Consider the following 17,609-nt stretch of genomic DNA (forward strand, 5'->3'; position numbering starts at 1 on the left):
TTTTTAGATCAACGGAACTGGATATAAAGCCCATATATAAACCTGCACACCTGTGGTTGCCTTATCTTTGACAAAGGAGGCAAGAAGGTACAATGAAGAATAGACAGCCTGTTCAATAAGTCATGCTGAGAAAACTGGACAGCTACATGAAAAAAGAATGAAATTAGAACACTTCCTAACACCATACATAAAAATAAACTCAAGATGGATTAAAGACCTGAAGGTAAGGCCAGACACTATACAATTCTTAGAGAAAAACATAGGCAGAATACTCTTTGACACAAATTGCAGCAAGATCCTTTTTGATCCACCTCCTAGAGTAATGAAAATAAAAACAAAAATAAGCAGATGGTACCTAATTAAAGCAGCTCATGCAGCTCAATATAAAAATTACAAACAACCTAATTAAAAAAAAAAAAGCTGGGGGCAGAAATCCTAAGCAGACAGATATTGATAAAAGAAGATATACAGATGCTCAAGAGGCACATGAAAAGATGCTCAACATCACTAAATATTAGAGAAATACAAATCAAAAACAATGAGGTATTACTTCACACCAATCAGTTTGGCCATCATCACAAAATCTGTAAACAATAAACACCGTAGAGGGTAGAGCCACTATGCAGAACAGTAGAGAGATTCCTCAAAACACTAGGAGTAAGTCTACCGTACGACCCAGCAATCCCACTTCTGGGCATGTACCCAGACAAAACCATAGTTCCAAAAGACACATGTACCGCAATATTCATTTCAACGCTACTTACACTAGCCAGGGCATGGGGGCAACCTGTATGTCCATCAACAGAGAAATGGATAAAGAAGATGTGGTACAGGTATACAATGGAATATCACTCAGCCATAGAAAAGCAATGGGATTGGGTCATTTGTAGAGATGTGGACGGACCTAGAGACTGTAATTCAGAGTGAAATAAGTCAGAAAGGGAAAAACAAATATCGTATATTAATGCATAAAATGGTGCAGTTCATGGCAGCAGCTGTGGCAAAGAGGGCTGTAAAACGAAAGCATGCCCTTACAGCCATCATCATGAGTGGGAGAGAGATTCTGGTTAAGCTTTTATTTTATTTGATGGTACTCTGGAGTATAACAGCAAGGGTAGAAAGAGAAGTAATGAAAACTGGGTAAGAACTGAAGTAACAGTCCTGGTAAAAGCAGAGACAATACACTAAAGGTCAAAGGAACTGGGGACTTGGCACTTCTCTTATATTGGCTCAGACTGAAGTGACATAGTATTTGCTCTGCAAACAGCAGAGCAGATAACAAGAGCATGCGCAGACTTCAGCTGATATTACTATTAGGAAGTATTTAATCTCCTAATTTCTCACTTTCCCCACTTCACATTCCAGGCTGAGATTGGTGGACTTAGGGCCATGCTCAGCCTCATGCGAGTCGGGGAAGAGATGTGGGGATGAGCATGAGGAACAAAGATCAAGAGATGGAGAGGTCCACTGCAAACAGCCATAGAAGAGTAAGCAGGAGACATCGATCCTTTGATTTACTTACTAGTCTAGAGTCAATAACTGGACCTTGTTGGAAAGAAACAATGAAAAAAAAATGATTATATGAGCCTGCTGTTTGTTGAACATGTAATCTTTCTTGTTTGGCAAGTAGATGTGTAAAATGTAAATGCATTATGACAGTTCAAAAAGGATAGGATGGAAGAGAGGAGAATCTAAGCCTAATGACAGTGAGGAAAAAGGAGACTCTGGAAGAAATCATCTGGAGAGTTTTTGCAGTTGAAAACCATTGCCACTGTTTGCCTCCAAGCCTGATATGCTCTGAGAAGAAAGGAATATATGTAAACAAGAAAAGAAAGCTACCTTTTTATTCTGGCATCAGCCACAACAACGGTTTTGAGAATATCTGTGATGTGTTAAAGAGTTTGCAGAAGCACGCCATGTGCAGGAATATTTCAGGTAAGAAAACTGATTGGCTTAAATCCTTTTCATTTCAGATAGGTACCTGCTGCTTAAATGGGTACTCAGAATACTTCTTTTGACAAAAAGCAGTAGTCTAAGTTCATCTGTAGTAAACTTCTAGACAGTAATATTAAAGAACACACATATCTAAAAGCACATTAAACTAATTTGACCTGCATAAAATAGACTCCAGGAATAGACTAAGTTCCCAAGTAGCCAATGGATATTTATTGTATTATTTCCCTTTTATTACAGTTAACGAAGAATTAAATCAGTTATCAGGAGTCTTCTGTAATTTAATTATTGAACCATTCAGATTTAAGGATCCAAAGTGCTGCCCTCAATTGTACTAAGAGTGAACAAACCCACCTCTAGGCCCATGACAAGTATCTGTAGTCTTTAAAATGATTTAAGCCTTATAGTCTAATTAAAAGTTAAATATTTAACTTGAATTTTAACTTTTTAAGTTCCATTTCCTGTTTTAAATAATTATTTCTGGTTCACATAAAACATAGCTACACATTCTACTTGAAAACAGGAAAGATGAAATAGAATCATATACAGAAGAGTAAATTGTAAAGAGAAAATGAAAAATGAGCATCTTTCTTGGTTTAGATCATATCTTCAAGGGTAACTAAAGGGCAAATTTCATGAAGTTCAATCAAAACATCTTATCCTTACTAATAAGATAATATGATAAATAAAGCAGAGTTGGAAAATAAGTAACTATTTCTTTTTTATTGCTTTTATTATATTCTAAAACTAATAAAAAACTCAAAGATGAAGAAACTTAATCTTACTTATGAAACTGGTAATCTTGAGCCTATTAAATAGCTCATGTTTAAAGATCATATATGTATAAGTTAAAAAAAGTGTTATATTTAGCAGTATTATAAATACATTAAATATTACATTGTGGAAGATATTTTTTCATGTGTGACTTATAGAATAGGCCTGATTTATATAACCTTATCTCCTTCTCTCTTCAGAGCCTTCCACCCATAACACTTTCTCTACATATCTGTAACAAGTTACAAAGCAAATTATTAGTATGGGACATTAGTCAGTTTCTACTCATTTAAAACCCATACATTACTTAAAGATTATTCAATCATGAACTTAAATCACTTAATTAGATCTTCTTTTCTTTAAGCAAAACTTATGATAATGACAGTCTATTATGTAAAAGAAAAGATTATCTCACCTTCTGTAGTAGGCATCTAGAATGCCTAAGTAGAAAGTTTTTTAACCACATTTATGTTTAGCCTAGATATATATTTCCAGAGATATTTTGATTCATAATTCCCAACTCCAAAATTCCACAGTCTCTGATTATTCAGCTCTTTTCTATATAGTAAGTGGAAAGACACTTTAAAGTCTTCACAAGTAACTTTTACTAAATAAAATTAAAATTTTATTCCATTTATTTCCTATCTGCCAGTGGTTTATATTTAAGTAACAAATTAGTGATTATGGTGTAAGTACAAAAAATAATCAGTTCCCTAAACAATCTGTGCCCTTTGTAGTTATTATACATAGATCAATCTACTTTTGTGGTCCTTACTGATCATCATCATATTGCTAGCTTAAGAGGAATGAAATTTTGTATTGAAATACACAATGTGTTGAGCACACCAGAGGGCTTAGGGAGAAAATTACAAAGAACTGTTAGAATCTTATCACCAAAGTAGAGGAAAGTGGATTTCATGGAAGTAAGTTTAATTACTTAAGTAGCAAAGAATTTTATCATGAGAGAGAAAACAGCCCCTGACACCCAGGACCTGGCCCAGTGCTATCACGTGGGTCTTGTTTCTGGACACCGCCCTGGCTTTCACACCTGGCTGTGGTATCCTCATGTTGAACATAAGCAATTTCACAGAACATCAACCTTAGGCAAGGACACTCTATGATCATGAAGAATCAAGACAAAAACAAAACGCTCTGTAATTATGCCTGAATACAGACCTCTTATGAACACTGTCTTAGCCACAGGCATCACATGTCCCCCTTTCCCAGCTAATCTGGGTCACTGCTGCTGCATTTCCAAGACAGGCTTATCTTCCCTCTTCCTAAATAAGACATTTTAAGGCACCAAATTGTAAAATTACCCTGCTTCCTGACAACATTCAATTCAGAGTAATGCTTTACTTCCTTAAACCCTCTCCCCAGATCACTCAACCGAAGTTCAAGTTTTATAAGAGGTTCTTTTTAACGCCTTCTGACCCCATGGTACACTTTTTCCTCTTTGCAATTGGTAACGAACTCAACTTTTTCAACTACAGGTGTCTTGCTGGTAGTCTCTGGCTTAAGGGCAAGAACAGTAATGAGGCGGCTAAAAAGTTTGACTTCTCAGGCCTGTGTTATCAGGAAGTTCTGATGCATTTGGTTACATAACTTCCCAGAATTTTGGAGGAGAATAACTAGAACATCAGGCTTCCCTGGTGGCTCAGCAGTAAAGAATCCACTGCCAATGCAGCAGATGCGCTTTCAGTCCCTGAGCAGGGAAGATGCCCTGGAGAAGGAAATGGCAACCCACTCCAGTACTCTTGCCTGGGAAATACAATGGTCAGAGGCGCCTGGCAGGCATACAGTCCATGGGATCGCAGAGAGTTGGACACGACTTAGCAACTCAAACAACAACAACAAATAGAACTTCACAGAAGGAGCATTAGAAGATGACACAGTGATGAGGAACAGGAGAGATTATTATGGGGTATGCAAAATGACACTGGACAAAGATTTTGAGGCTAAAGCTACTGTTTCAAGTATGGAGTGAAATATCCTACTGAGATGAAGAACATGAGTCAGGGCACAAGGAGAGGCAGATGAGCTGAAGAACCATGAATCACCAAAGAGGCTTATAACCCTGTTGCACAACTAGAAACAGGGTTATAAGAAGAAAATTTTAAGTCTGAATACCAAGTCTTAGCCACTATGTTGAAAATATTATACTATTCTTATATATATATATAATATCTATAAAAAGCTTGGCTTCCCTGGTAGCTCAGCTGTAAAGAATCTGCCTGCCAAGCAGGAGATGTGAGTTTGATCCCTGGGCTGGGAAGATCCCCTGGAGAAGGAAATGGCGACCCTACTCCAATATACTTGCCTGGGAAATCCCATGGAAAGAGGAACACAACAGAATAGCTAAATATCACTAGGAAACTAATAACCCTCCCAGTAAAGGGTTATCAAGATAATTGTAGGTGAATTTTAATAATTTAGAAGAGATTAAGACAAAGGGATTAAAACATTAGATAATCGGCAAGGTGGGACGATCAGGGTACAAATGTAAAAAACAAGAATAACGATGACAATGATGATGAAGACAGTTATAAAATTATAACAACAATATAACATTTAACAACGAGTTGCTTAGAAGCAGGCATTATGGCTACACTTGGGCTGCACGCTCTGTGCTTGGCCAGCCATAAGACTGAATAAAGATCTCAAAGTCGGTGGCAGACACATCAGTGGTGTAATGAATGAGGGATCTTACATGTTAGAAGCAAGTTCCTGAGCTGACACTGCAGACAATGGGCAGGACATGGCAGCAGTCTGCTGGCAGGGGGCCAGAGGATGTGGAGAGGGAAGTTAGCAGTTGGTATCAGGCTTAGTCATCAGTCACCAGAGAAACCAATAGAGGAGTGCATCCCTCATTCCCCTTTGATAAGCTATCTCGGTGGAGATGTTCTGATCAGAAGATTAGGAGAGCAGTTCCCACTAGCTATCTACTTTACTCAGCTCCTGGTCTGTGATGACCTGGATGGGTGGGATGGGGGTGGGGCAGAGGACAGTCCAAGAGGGAGGGGATATGTGTATACATATAACTGATTCGGTTCCTTGTGCAGCACCAACTAACATAATGTGGTAAAGCAATTATACTCCAATCCAAAAAAAATAAAAAAAAGAAGGAAGCAAGCAAAGGAAAGGAAGAAAAAGATTGGAAGAATCACTAGTTGGGGCCAGGGACAAGTTTTGTAGGCATTTATTGATTAGATTCAGTGATTAACAAGGAAGGTCAGTAGGATGTGAGTAGGGTGTAGGTGGGCAGGGAGTGGTTGAGCAAGGGATGTACAGAGAGCAAGAGAATAGCCTAAGCATACAAGCATTCTTAGTGACTCTCATGCCTTCCAATATTTTGAGATCTAATGGGTTAAATCTAGTTTGCTTTAAACAGCTATTAAAAGTGAGCCTAGTGCTATGAGCTAATACTTCACACTCTGTAGTTTCCAGCACTCACTTAGTAGTCCTTATTTTCCAAAAGAAGGAAGAATTTAAAACTACCTAAGACTTGAACTTGGCTTACCCATGATAGTACATGTCCTCACCTAATCTTATCTTGCCCTCAACCTCTTGCCTACATGGCAAGCACTTGCCAGGCTGTCACGCCTGCAACCTGAACCAACTTCTGATCTGGCTCCTTCACCACTGGATCACAACCCAGAAGATACACAAATTCTGGCTCCATTCTTTTTGCAATGATTTTTACTGGTTCTCATATTGGATCATTTCCCTTATCAAGCTTTTTGCATTTAAAAAAAATATTAGATTACTTTTGAAGCTACTTTCCTATAATAGTTTGAATCATTCGCTTTGCTTCTCATATATTTATGCTTTTATTCTTCCATTGACACTGGTAAATGTTTCATTAACCTGTAGCCACTGAAACAGTAAAATAAAATAATTTCCTGAAGTATTCTTAGCCTGGACTTCTAATTGGGATGAAGTGAAGGAATCAACAGAACAAAAACCTGGTATTTTCATGCAAGTAGCTCACAGCATCCCTAGGAAGACAGCTTTGTAAACAGATAATAATATTGATTTACTGTGACACCTACACCCAAGTGGGAAGAAAAATGGTGGGTCATGTAAGAATGTGAAAGGACTGCTGGTGGAAGAAGTGATAGCTTACTGCATATAAAATATAGGTCCAGGTAAAGAAGGGGGAGACAGCAAAGGGATTATAGGCATGCCCCTAAAATACAGATGCATAAGAAATTGTACAACTGGGGAAATACAGTTTGGTAAGGCTTTGGTACAATGTATGAGTTTTGGAAAAGAAAGGATACTGGAGAGGTGGGCACAAACGATCATGAAGCCCTAATGTAATGGATAATATACCAGGCTAAGGGTTTTGCCTGAACACCCAGGAATTAATTCTCTCAGAAATTTCTCTTGAATGCAATGCAGAGTCACTTGGGGGATTTTAGAAGGTAGCATGAACAGCCAAGACTTGGTTAGTAATGAGCTAGGTAGAGGGGTTAAAAAAACAAAATGAATTCTAGGTTTTAGGTTCAGAGCAACAATATAAAAAGAAAGAATGGAGAGGAAATAAGAGATCTGGGGTGGGACAAGATAGTTCTATCTAGCACTCTCACTAACTAACTGCAGGACTTGCACTTGCATATTTTACATAGTCACTTGCTTATTTTGAGCAACTGGTCCATAAAGGCAGTACTTTTATTAATCTTATTTAACAGACAAGGAAGCAGAGATACAAAGAGGTTTAACATGTTCCCCAGGGTCACAGAGCTGGAAAGTGGCCGATTCCAGGTTTCAAACCTTTTCAATCCAGCTACAGAGAGTATCTCAACCAGTGATTCCCAGTGCCTCTCATTAAATACTAGGCATTAAATACTAGGCACTCACATAATTATTGTGAGTGCCCTGAACATACCAGTAGGTTATAATTAGCTATTATAATTTAATCCAGCCTGGTAGTTTAAAAGTATTTGCAGAGTACATATATATGCATGGTTGACTGAACTTTAGAAGATACTCAAGCAGAGTAGGAAACAAACCTCTATCGGGTTTGTTTACAATTTTGAGCATAAAATGCACCTCATGAATCAAACCACAGTAACAAGATTATGTGTTGAAAGAGGTTAGACACTTTGAACTCACGAGTAACGCATCTATGTCTAGAACGTGAGCAGCAGGCACATAAATGGATGAGTCTAATGATCAGGGAAGAGATTGGGGTGGTGAAAAGATTTGGGTCTCTTCAACAGCTAGGTTACAGTTTGAAACCATAAAAAATAGATGTTGGTGTTGATGGGAAGGGGGAGCCTAGAAAAACTGCAGAAAGGGAAATCAGGATGACAATCCGACAGCTAGGCCCAGACATGAAAGCTCACTTCACTTCTTTGGGCCTCAGAGTCCTCACTTGTTAAAAAAAAAAAAAAAAATTAGTGAATCATGGTTTAAGAGTGTGCCAAGAACTATTCTCACTTCCAATGTTTGCAGCTTTTGTTGTGAACAAATGTGAACATTGGAAGACCTGCTGAAAGGTGACTTCTAGCCTTAAACTGGAGGGGAAAAGCTAAACTTCATAGCTGCTGCTCTGCCATGGTAAGTTATTATTAAACAAGTTTTCTTCTCACAAAAGCCCATTCAAATGGTTTCAATTGCTTTTATTTATTCTACAGGATTTCAGCTTCACAAACGCTCCTGCTGTTACTATGTACAGAGTTCTGCATGGGAGATGTGAGGAAGAAAACAAAATGGCATCTTTCATATGCAGGAGGAATGTTAATGAGGTAGAGAAGAGGGAAGGAATCATTATAGTAAGCTTCCTTTCTGTTTGCCCCCTAATATTAGAATTTACGTTTTTCCTTGCCTAATCCTGGTTTTCTTGACTTCATCTGGTAAAACATAGAATTTTGCTGAACTGCTGTAACTGAACTATAGTTTGTGAAACAAAGAAGTTTGGATAACAGGAGACAAACTCTCAGTGAGGTCAGGACACAACTCTGACCAATGAATTGAGAAGGAAAATAGAGAATGATGTCTGTATCTCTCCACTTGCTGTGGCCATTACATCCACCTCAAGGGAGGGCTTTGGAGGGATGTGTGATTAGGCCAACAAAGAACGTCTACTGTGCTGCGGTTCCCATGAAGTAGGAAGTGGAGAAATCAAAGCCTGTGCTTTCCCTGTTAGCAAATCTTTAAAATGACCATTGGACCCAGAGTGGAATGGCTGAGTCAAGAATTTTTCTCTGGCTTTATCTAAAAACTCTATAAGTGTACTGTAGACACCTAAGAGACTGAACAGAGAAGCAAACATTTCTAAGCTCTTCATGTAGAACGGGAAAAAGGGTAAGATTTTCACGGCATTAGGTGAGATGAAAGAGCTTCATGGATTTGGTTCATTGCGAGATTATCAGTATCTGTGAATTTGCATACTTAGGGCAGCATGAAACATAGAATATTTCTCTTAAATTTCATAATTTTAATAGATGATCCACCCTACACAGAGAGAGAGACAGACTTAAAACAAAATAAAACAGACATGCTGAGAGAGGTGAGGGTGGTACTGGTGATGGTAATATTCCATGAAACTACTTACCTGAGAATTTCTCACTCACAAAACTGCACACATCTATGTATTACTTTATGGTAGAGATTTATGTCAAGTTGGATTTTTTTTAAAAAGTGCTAAGTGTAAGAAATGGGGATAAAAGATTTTAAATTGTTTTACATGACTAAAAATTCTTAAGATCCTAGCTTAGACCTCATTGGAAGGTGAACCCTTTGGGTTATAAAAGATTTACACCTATTTTTGAATAGATAGGTACTATCTGTTTATTAAGTGCTTACTATGTGTCCAGCACTGGATATTGCTGATACTAAGTTACAAATGAAACCCAGCCTTCATGGAGTTCACAGCCCAGCAGGAAGTACAGGCTCCACATAATAGCAAAGGTCTGTAAACAGAGGCCTTATATCAAAGAGCAGAGCTGGTATCTCTGAGCACTGGCCTTATTACAGCTCAGGTTCTCCTGCATTGGAATTCCCTGTCTACGTGTCTGCTTGGACATAACTTTTGACCAAGCAGCTCTTAAAGACTAGGTTCATAAAAACTAGATGTTTCCATGCAAACTAGAGTCTTTCTGCCAAGAGACACAACTACAATTTAGATTTGTCCCCCACTGCAGACAAAAACACTTCAATCAGAAATCAATTTAGGAAGCTAAGCTAAAATGGATGGGAATGGGCAAATTTAATTCAGGTGACCATTATATCTACTACTGTGGGCAAGAATTCCTTAGAAGAAATGGAGTAGACCTCAGAGTCAACAAGAGAGTCTGAAATGCAGTAATTAGGTGCAGACTCAAAAGTGACAGAATGATCTCGGTTTGTTTCCAAGGCAAACCATTCAACATCACAGTAATCCAAGTCTATGCCCCAACCAGCAATGCCAAAGAAGCTGAAGTTGAACAATTATGCAAAGACCTACAAGGCTTTCTAGAACTAACAGTAACAAAAGATGTCCTTTTCATCACGGGGGACTGGAATGCAAAAGTAGAAAGTCAAGAGATACCTTGAGTAACAGGCCTTGGAGTTTGGCCTTGGAGTACAAAAAAGAAGCGGGACAAAGGCTAACAGAGTTTGGCCAAGAGAATGCACTGACCATAGCAAGCACCTCTTCCAACAACACAAGAGATGAATCTACGTGTGGACATAACCAGATGGTCAATACCAAAATCAGATTGATTATATCATTTGTAGCTGAAGATGGAAAAGTTCTATATAGTTAGTGAAAACAAGACCTGGAGCTGACTGTGACTCAGAACATCAGTTTCTCATCACAAAATTCAGGCTTAAATTGAAAAAAGTAACAAAAAACACTAGGCCATTTGGGTATGACCTAAATCAAATCCCTTACGATTTTACAGTGGAGATGACGAGTAGATTCAAAGGATTAAATCTGATATATGGAGTGCCTAAAGAACTATGGACAGAGGTTCATAACACTATACAGAGGTGGTGACCAAAACTATCCCCCCAGAAAAAGAAATGCAAGAAGGCAAAAGGTTGTCTGAGATAAGATAGCTGAGACAAATAGCTGAGAAAAGAAGAATGAGAGGTAAAGGAGAAAGGGAGAAGTACACCCGATTGATGGAGAATTCCAAAGAATAGCTTTCGAACTCCAAATAGTAAAAAGATTATCTCTCCAAAGGGGACATAAGAACGCCTTCTCAAGTGAACAATGAAAAGAAATAGAGAAAAACAATAGAATAGGAAAGACTAGGGATCTCTTCTAGTCAGGGAACATTTCATGCAAAGATGGGCACAATAAAGGACAGAAACAGGAAGGGCCTAACAGAAGCAAAAGAGATTAAGAAGAAGTGGCAAGAATACACAGAAGAACTATACAAAAATGATCTTCATGACCCAGATAATCACAATGGTGTGATCACTCACCGAGAGCCAGACATCCTGGAATATGAAGTCAAGTGGGCCTTAGGAAGCATCACTATGAACAAAGCTAGTGGAGGTGATGGAATTCCAGTTGAGCTATTTCAAGTCCTAAAAGATGATGCTGTGAAAGTGCTGCAAGTGCCAGCAAATTTGGAAAACTCAACATTGGCCACAGGACTGGAAAAGGGCAGTTTTCATTCCAATCCCAAGAAAAGGAAACACCAAAGAATGTTCAAACTACCACACGATTGCACCCATTTCACATGCTAGCAAGGTAATGCTCAAAATCCTTCAAGCTAGACTTCAACAGTATGTGAACTGAGAACTTCCAAATGTACAAGTTGTATTTAGACAATGCAGAGGAACCAGAGATCAAATTGCCAACATCTGTTGAATCATAGAAAAAGCAAAGAAATTTTAAAAAATCATCTACTTTTGCTTCATTCATTATGCTAAATCCTTTGACTGTGAGGATCACAACAAACTGTGGAAAATTCTGAAAGAGATGGGACTGTCAGACCACCTTACTTGCCTCCTGATAAATCTGTATGCCAGTCAAGAAGTAACAGTTAGAACCAGATATGGAACAATGGACTGGTTCCAAATTAGGAAATGAGCACATCAAGACTGTATATCGTCACCCTCCTTATTTAACTTATATGCAGAGTACATCATGAGAAATGTTGGGCTGGATGAAGCACCAGCTGGAAACAAGATTGTCGGGAGAAATATCAATAACCTCAGATATGCAGAGGACACCACCCTAATGGCAGAAAGTGAGGAGAAATTAAAGAGCCTCTTGATGAAGGCAAAATAGGAGAGAGAAAAAGCTGGCTTAAAACTCAACATTCAAAAAGCTAAGATCATAGCATCAGGTCCCATCACTTCATGGCAAATAGATGGGGAAAAATGGAAACAGTGACAGACTTTATTTTCTTGGGTTCCAAAAACACTGTGGACTGCAACCATGAAATTAAAAGGTGTTTGCTCCTTAGAAGAAAAGCTATGACAAATCTAGCCAGTGTACTAAAAAGCAGAGGCATCACTTTGCTGACAAAGGCCCATCTAGTTAAAACTATGGTTTTTCCAGTAGTCATGTATGGATGTGAGAGTTGGACCATAAAGAAGGCTAAGCACCAAAGAATCGATGCTTTTCAACTGTGGTGCTGGAGAAGATTCTTGAGAGTCCCTTGGATAGCAAGGAGACCAAACCAATCAATCCTAAAGGTTATCAACCCTGAATACTCACGGGAAGGACTGATGCTGATGCTATAGCTCCAATACGTGGGCCACCTGATACAAAGAGCTGACTCATTGCAAAAGACCCTGATGCTTGGAAAGATTGAGGACAGGAGGATAAAGGGGCGACAAAGGATGACATGGTTGGATGGTATCATCGACTCAATGGATATGAATTTGAGCAAATTCAGGGAGATAGTGAAGGACAGGGAAGCCTGGCATGCCACAGTTCATGGGGTTGCAAAGAGTCAGACACAACTGAGCAACTGAGCAATAACAAGAAGAAGCCTTAGAGCACACAGTACAGTTATTATATTTTGGAGGTATTTCCATGTGTTATATATGTTAGTTACTAGAATTTTAAGAGTCAATTATGCATTTATAATGGCAACAGCAAGATGCTCACTCTGGTATCTTCCTTCTATTCCTTCTGTAAATACAGTATTATTTTTAAGTCACTTGTTTGGCCTGTTTTCTTCAGGAGATTAATAGCTCCTTAAGGGGTATATTTGTGTGCAGTGGTGCCAAAGTATCCACAGAATTCAACTTGTGCCTTCATCATTTACTAACTTAAGTTTTTCTTTTTTTTCACTTTCATCAAAAGGTTTCACTCCATAGAAACAAAATTTAGAACCACCACCTGAAGATAAAAAGATCCTGGATCCTTGTCAATATTCAGCACAATAAGGTCTAATGATGTTTTCTGTAGCTTACAACTATGTCTGACACACAGTAAGTGCTCAAATATTTTTCAACAAATGCATCGAGAAATAAGTTTATCTGAAAGAGAGTGACTCTATTATGTATTCAACCAAAATAGGTTTCTGCTGTTTTAGGGTCCCATCAAAGTAAGAATACTTGTAGGAAAGATCCCACTTACTAAAGTGTATGTCTACTCTGAGAAGACACTGTATTTAGGGTCCATGAGATGAGACCACTGTACTGAATAACCTTTTATTTCTTTATTTCCAAAGCTTCCTAGAGTGAGATACAAGAAAGACCCCTTATAACAGTACCTGTTACATTTCAAATAGAGTAATAATGACGTTCTACACAGAACGAAGTGAGCCTCCAAATGAATTTCAATTAGACTGTGTTCTCCTGAGTATTAATATCCCTCCCTTTTGATTTAGGTGAAATGAAATGGGAGAAATTTGGGGAAATTAAAATGGATGAATGTAAGATCGAAGTTTGGAAGATTTAATAAGAGAAGGCAACACTGAGATCAAACTCGTGACTTTTAAAACTGTCCCCACTCCCCTTTTAAAGCACTGTAGGGCGCACAGTGCCCTTCCATTTGAGCTCACTTTGGAGTCGCTGGTGAAGGCAGCCGGGCTGTCTGCTACGTCGCCTCCAGAACGTTTGCCAATTTTCTGTCATTTCCTCCTTGAGATGACAGTGTGTGACAAAGGTCTCTGGGTATATTTCAAAACATCTTAAACTATTTAACAATGTAATAGCAAGCCCCAATTTAAAAGTGTTATTTATTCTTCACAAGACTCAATTTGTCAGAAGACACAAAGCTTAATTCACCTTGCCCTGATCCATAAAGAAATGAGTAGAAAGTGCATCGTGGAACCAATGGCCTACTTATTACCTGCCGGATATAATGGAAAGAAAGTTTCCAGTGGCTTAGTCAATATGTATACTTCAACATGCAACACACAAAACAGTAAAACTATTTACTGAACTATATTTCTTTTTATATCCCTGGCACACTTAGCCTAGTTTAGTCTATTTCCTTTTCCTGACAAACAATTCATTGTTTGTGATTGAGAGAATCATTTTGGAGTAGGCATGATTTCAGATTCCAGGAACCGGTATGGAAACAGCATCACTCCTCCACCAGCACCTCCTTCCTCACCACTGCAGATCTCTGCTTTTAGGTTGGAGTGATAGCACGCTTTCCAGTTTTCATCCAGAGAGCAATCAACAACCTATACACAACTAACCAATTAAAAATACTTCTCATCTAAAAGCATTTCTTTTTCATTTAAAAATTTTGTGACTTTTTTCCTTGAAAAATTCAGCTGTGAAGTTTAGTTTGTAAATACTAAGAATATTAAATTCCTTAGCTAGTGATCTCCGCCAAAAATCTGTGCTAAAAGCAAAATTAGCCCTAATCACTTCAAGGGCAGTACATTATTATGTATTTCTTCATTTCAAGAAAAACATATTCTTTCATTTGATTGGTCTCCTCTGCTGTCTTATTCGGTCTTTGCCACTGATTTGTTAGCATTTTAAAGCCTCTTTTCCTTTTTTGCCTAACAATGATTCTTCTGAGTTTGGGAGCTCACCATTTTTCCCCAGGTGAAAATCTTTTTATTATTCTCAGGTGTTTGCTTTCTTTCTGTAATTCTCAGAATAATTCATTGCAAAGTCCTCATTGTCCTTTACAAAAGGATCAAATTCCAAATAATTACAGTTTGTATTGTACATCCTCTGAAAATATGTCTCCTTTCCCCTTGCCAGGATTGCACAAGTCTCATATATTGCCCCACAAACCCTCCTTCTCTTTCTTGGTCGGGTATACCTGCGAACAGGACAGGTTGCTTGTTTCTCTTCATCTGATCCAGATCCTACCTGAGTTCTTGCAGAGGAAGTGAACAGAAGTTAATACTTTTAAAAGTATCAATCCAGAGTGCTTTCCCCTGAATTCTGCATGGCTCCAAGAGACCATTCTCCAAAGAATTATGGAAGGTGACTTTTTTTAAAGGTAAAGAAGCCTGTTCATTTCATTCTCAGGCTTTGTAACATAGCATAGAGTCAGATGGAACTGCTTTTTTGGTATCAGCAGTTGTCTCTAAAGAAGTATATCCTTATATACTTATTTGTCTGTAAACAAGCATATCCTTAAGTTTCCTGTCTGAATAAGTCATACTGTATCATTGTTTGTTGTTTCCTGGTCTTATATAGCCATGGTATGAAACACACCATATAACAAAAATTCTGCCATGAAACAAAATTCCCTCCCCTCAAACATCTGGTGCCAATAATTAATATAATTTCTATGATCATGAGTGATCAGTAATTTTATTTATGGAAATATTTTTTTCTTCTAAGAGTTTGTTAAAAGGATTGAGTCGTTTAGATTATTTCTTAAATATACTTGTCAGTCTTGACAAAACACAAGAACCATTTTTTGGTCCCGTGAACAAAGGTCATTCAACGTCTAGTCTCATTAAAAACATGTTTTCTCAACTTGCAAGCAGAAAATTGAACTGGTCAGAATTGGAGAGCATCCTTTTCAAAAGAGTAACATTTTTAAAACAAGGCACACAAAAGTTTAAATAAAATAAGAAATCAATTTAGAACCGGACATGACAGATCAACTTAAGAATCTGAAGGAAGAAAAAAATTCCACCAAAATTGCACTTTTAAAAATACTTAAAGTTTTCTGATACTTTGAAAATAAAAGATATGAAAATGTATAAATGGACATTTCATAGGATCAGTTGAGAGACTACTGGAGATGAAAGCTTTGTCTGAAAAGTCTATCCATTTAGTTAAAAGCTTGTAACTCTGTTGAAACAATATCATAAACTAATTTAATACACCAGTTAGTATTTAGCTTCTTAAGGAGTTTGAAATAACAAGTATTCATGTTTACTAGATGATAGTCCATCAACTACAAGGACATTTATAGCCACACCCCTAAATAAAAATAATTGTGCTCACCGACTTTTAGAGAAGCTTGCTTGCCCAGACGTAGGATCTTAAAACTTCAGAGTGGCTATTGTAGGAGGAGATGCAGAAAATAAACACATGATTTCCACAGCTGAGAACTCAGAAATGAGGCTCAGGGTCTTGACCATTCGTCTGTCGTTAAGGTTATCCTGACATGTGAAGCCATTGACATCCTGAGACTTCCAACACTTCAGATGCCTAAACCGAGATAAATATAGATCCCTGACACCTGAGCCAGATGAAGTGAACCTTAACTTGAAAAATCTTGCTCATTTTGGCGCTCCATTGAGGAAAATAAAACCCTTAATCCTTTTTCTGTTAAAACCTGTTATGCGCCTTAACAGATAGTTCCTTTGCTTATGAAGCACAGGAATTCAGATGGATCATAAAAAATCAATTTGCTTCTATGTTTAGCATTTGTTGTCATAGTGTAGAGACAGGTTTGACTTTCTCTTGATTAAGTTGAAAGAAAACAGCAATGAATATTAAATATTTATTTACAAACTTTTGTTAGGAAGTTTTCCAAGTGAGTCATTGAAATGTAAATTCGTGTTTGGTAAACTTTCTAGTAATTTTTTCTCCTACATGGTTTAAGCAGTAATTTGGTCCTTTTTGGTTTGCCTCATTTAATGATGTGGAAAGTGTCATGCACTGCAAGGTGCTTTGGCTTAAGTTAACCTTTTGGTATAGTTGTATCATGTGATAGATTTAAATCAAATTGTGCTTAGTACTGTTGCTAAGCATATGAATAAGGATCTACCCTCAAGCTGACTAAAGATATTATTCTGAAGCTATAATTGCAAGATTTCTAACAATAAGCCCTTCCTGGGATTCATATTATTTATCAAGAATCTATAATACTATATTAAAACAAAGTGGATAAAGAAACTAGAAAAGTCATGCTGCTTTCCTGAGATTTTGAGGTATTAATTATTTTCAGTTAATTCAGTCTTTACAGAATGGCACTAGAGAAAAATGATGGCTTTTGAAGTTACCACTTTCTAAATGAAGCTGAACTATAACCAGTATTACCTATCATTCCAGGCAGGAGAATGACTTCTTTCGAAGGACCCAAACTAGTATTTTAATATCTCGTATTTTATTTAATAGATGCTGTGCAGTGAGCACTGTATACATGCTTGGCACTTTGCTAAGTACATATCGTATAATCTCATTCTCTTTTCCTAACCCTGAAATATCCTTTCAAATCAAGTCAATATTTTTAGGTACAAATATTTACAGGAAAGAAAGCAGACTCAAAAGGATAAACACTGACAATGGACATGTGGCTATAATAAGTGGTTCATATGAGAGTCTAACACCCAAGTTTGACTGAAAGCATGTTTCTTTCCCACCCTAAAATATAGTTACAGGTTAAAACTGTTTCATCCACTCATTATCTGTGTCAAAGTAATCAACCTATAAGTAATTCCAAAATTGTTTTAATGTTATTTCAAACAAAGTTAGGGAAAGTACAGAAATGGTCCCTATGGAGTATTGCTAAGACACTAGAAAGTCCCCAGAAGCATTGTCCCTAG

General features: G+C 37.6%; 1 protein-coding gene and 1 long non-coding RNA gene across 4 annotated transcripts in view; one reads left to right on the forward strand and one right to left on the reverse strand.

Annotated features, from left to right (window-relative positions):
* The window catches only part of LOC122674018 (platelet glycoprotein 4), a 93,748-nt gene extending 77,517 nt beyond the window's left edge, over positions 1-16,231 (reverse strand). For both annotated transcript variants that reach the window (XM_043872001.1, XM_043871997.1), the window contains exon 1: positions 16,063-16,231. The gene's annotated coding sequence lies outside the window, so the exon portion shown is untranslated. The remainder of the gene's footprint in view (positions 1-16,062) is intronic.
* On the forward strand, positions 1,330-14,061 carry LOC122674022. 2 transcript variants are annotated; one of them, XR_006334872.1, is made up of 4 exons: positions 1,330-1,935; positions 8,188-8,292; positions 8,370-8,507; positions 12,989-14,061. It is a non-coding gene; the product is annotated as an uncharacterized LOC122674022 (long non-coding RNA). The 2 variants fall into 2 exon arrangements; XR_006334871.1 differs by lacking the exon at positions 12,989-14,061 and having other exon boundaries at positions 1,334-1,935; positions 8,370-10,038.
* Positions 16,232-17,609: the final 1,378 nt, after the last annotated feature.

Source organism: Cervus elaphus, chromosome 18, assembly GCF_910594005.1.
Source record: "Cervus elaphus chromosome 18, mCerEla1.1, whole genome shotgun sequence".
NCBI lineage: Eukaryota > Metazoa > Chordata > Mammalia > Artiodactyla > Cervidae > Cervus > Cervus elaphus.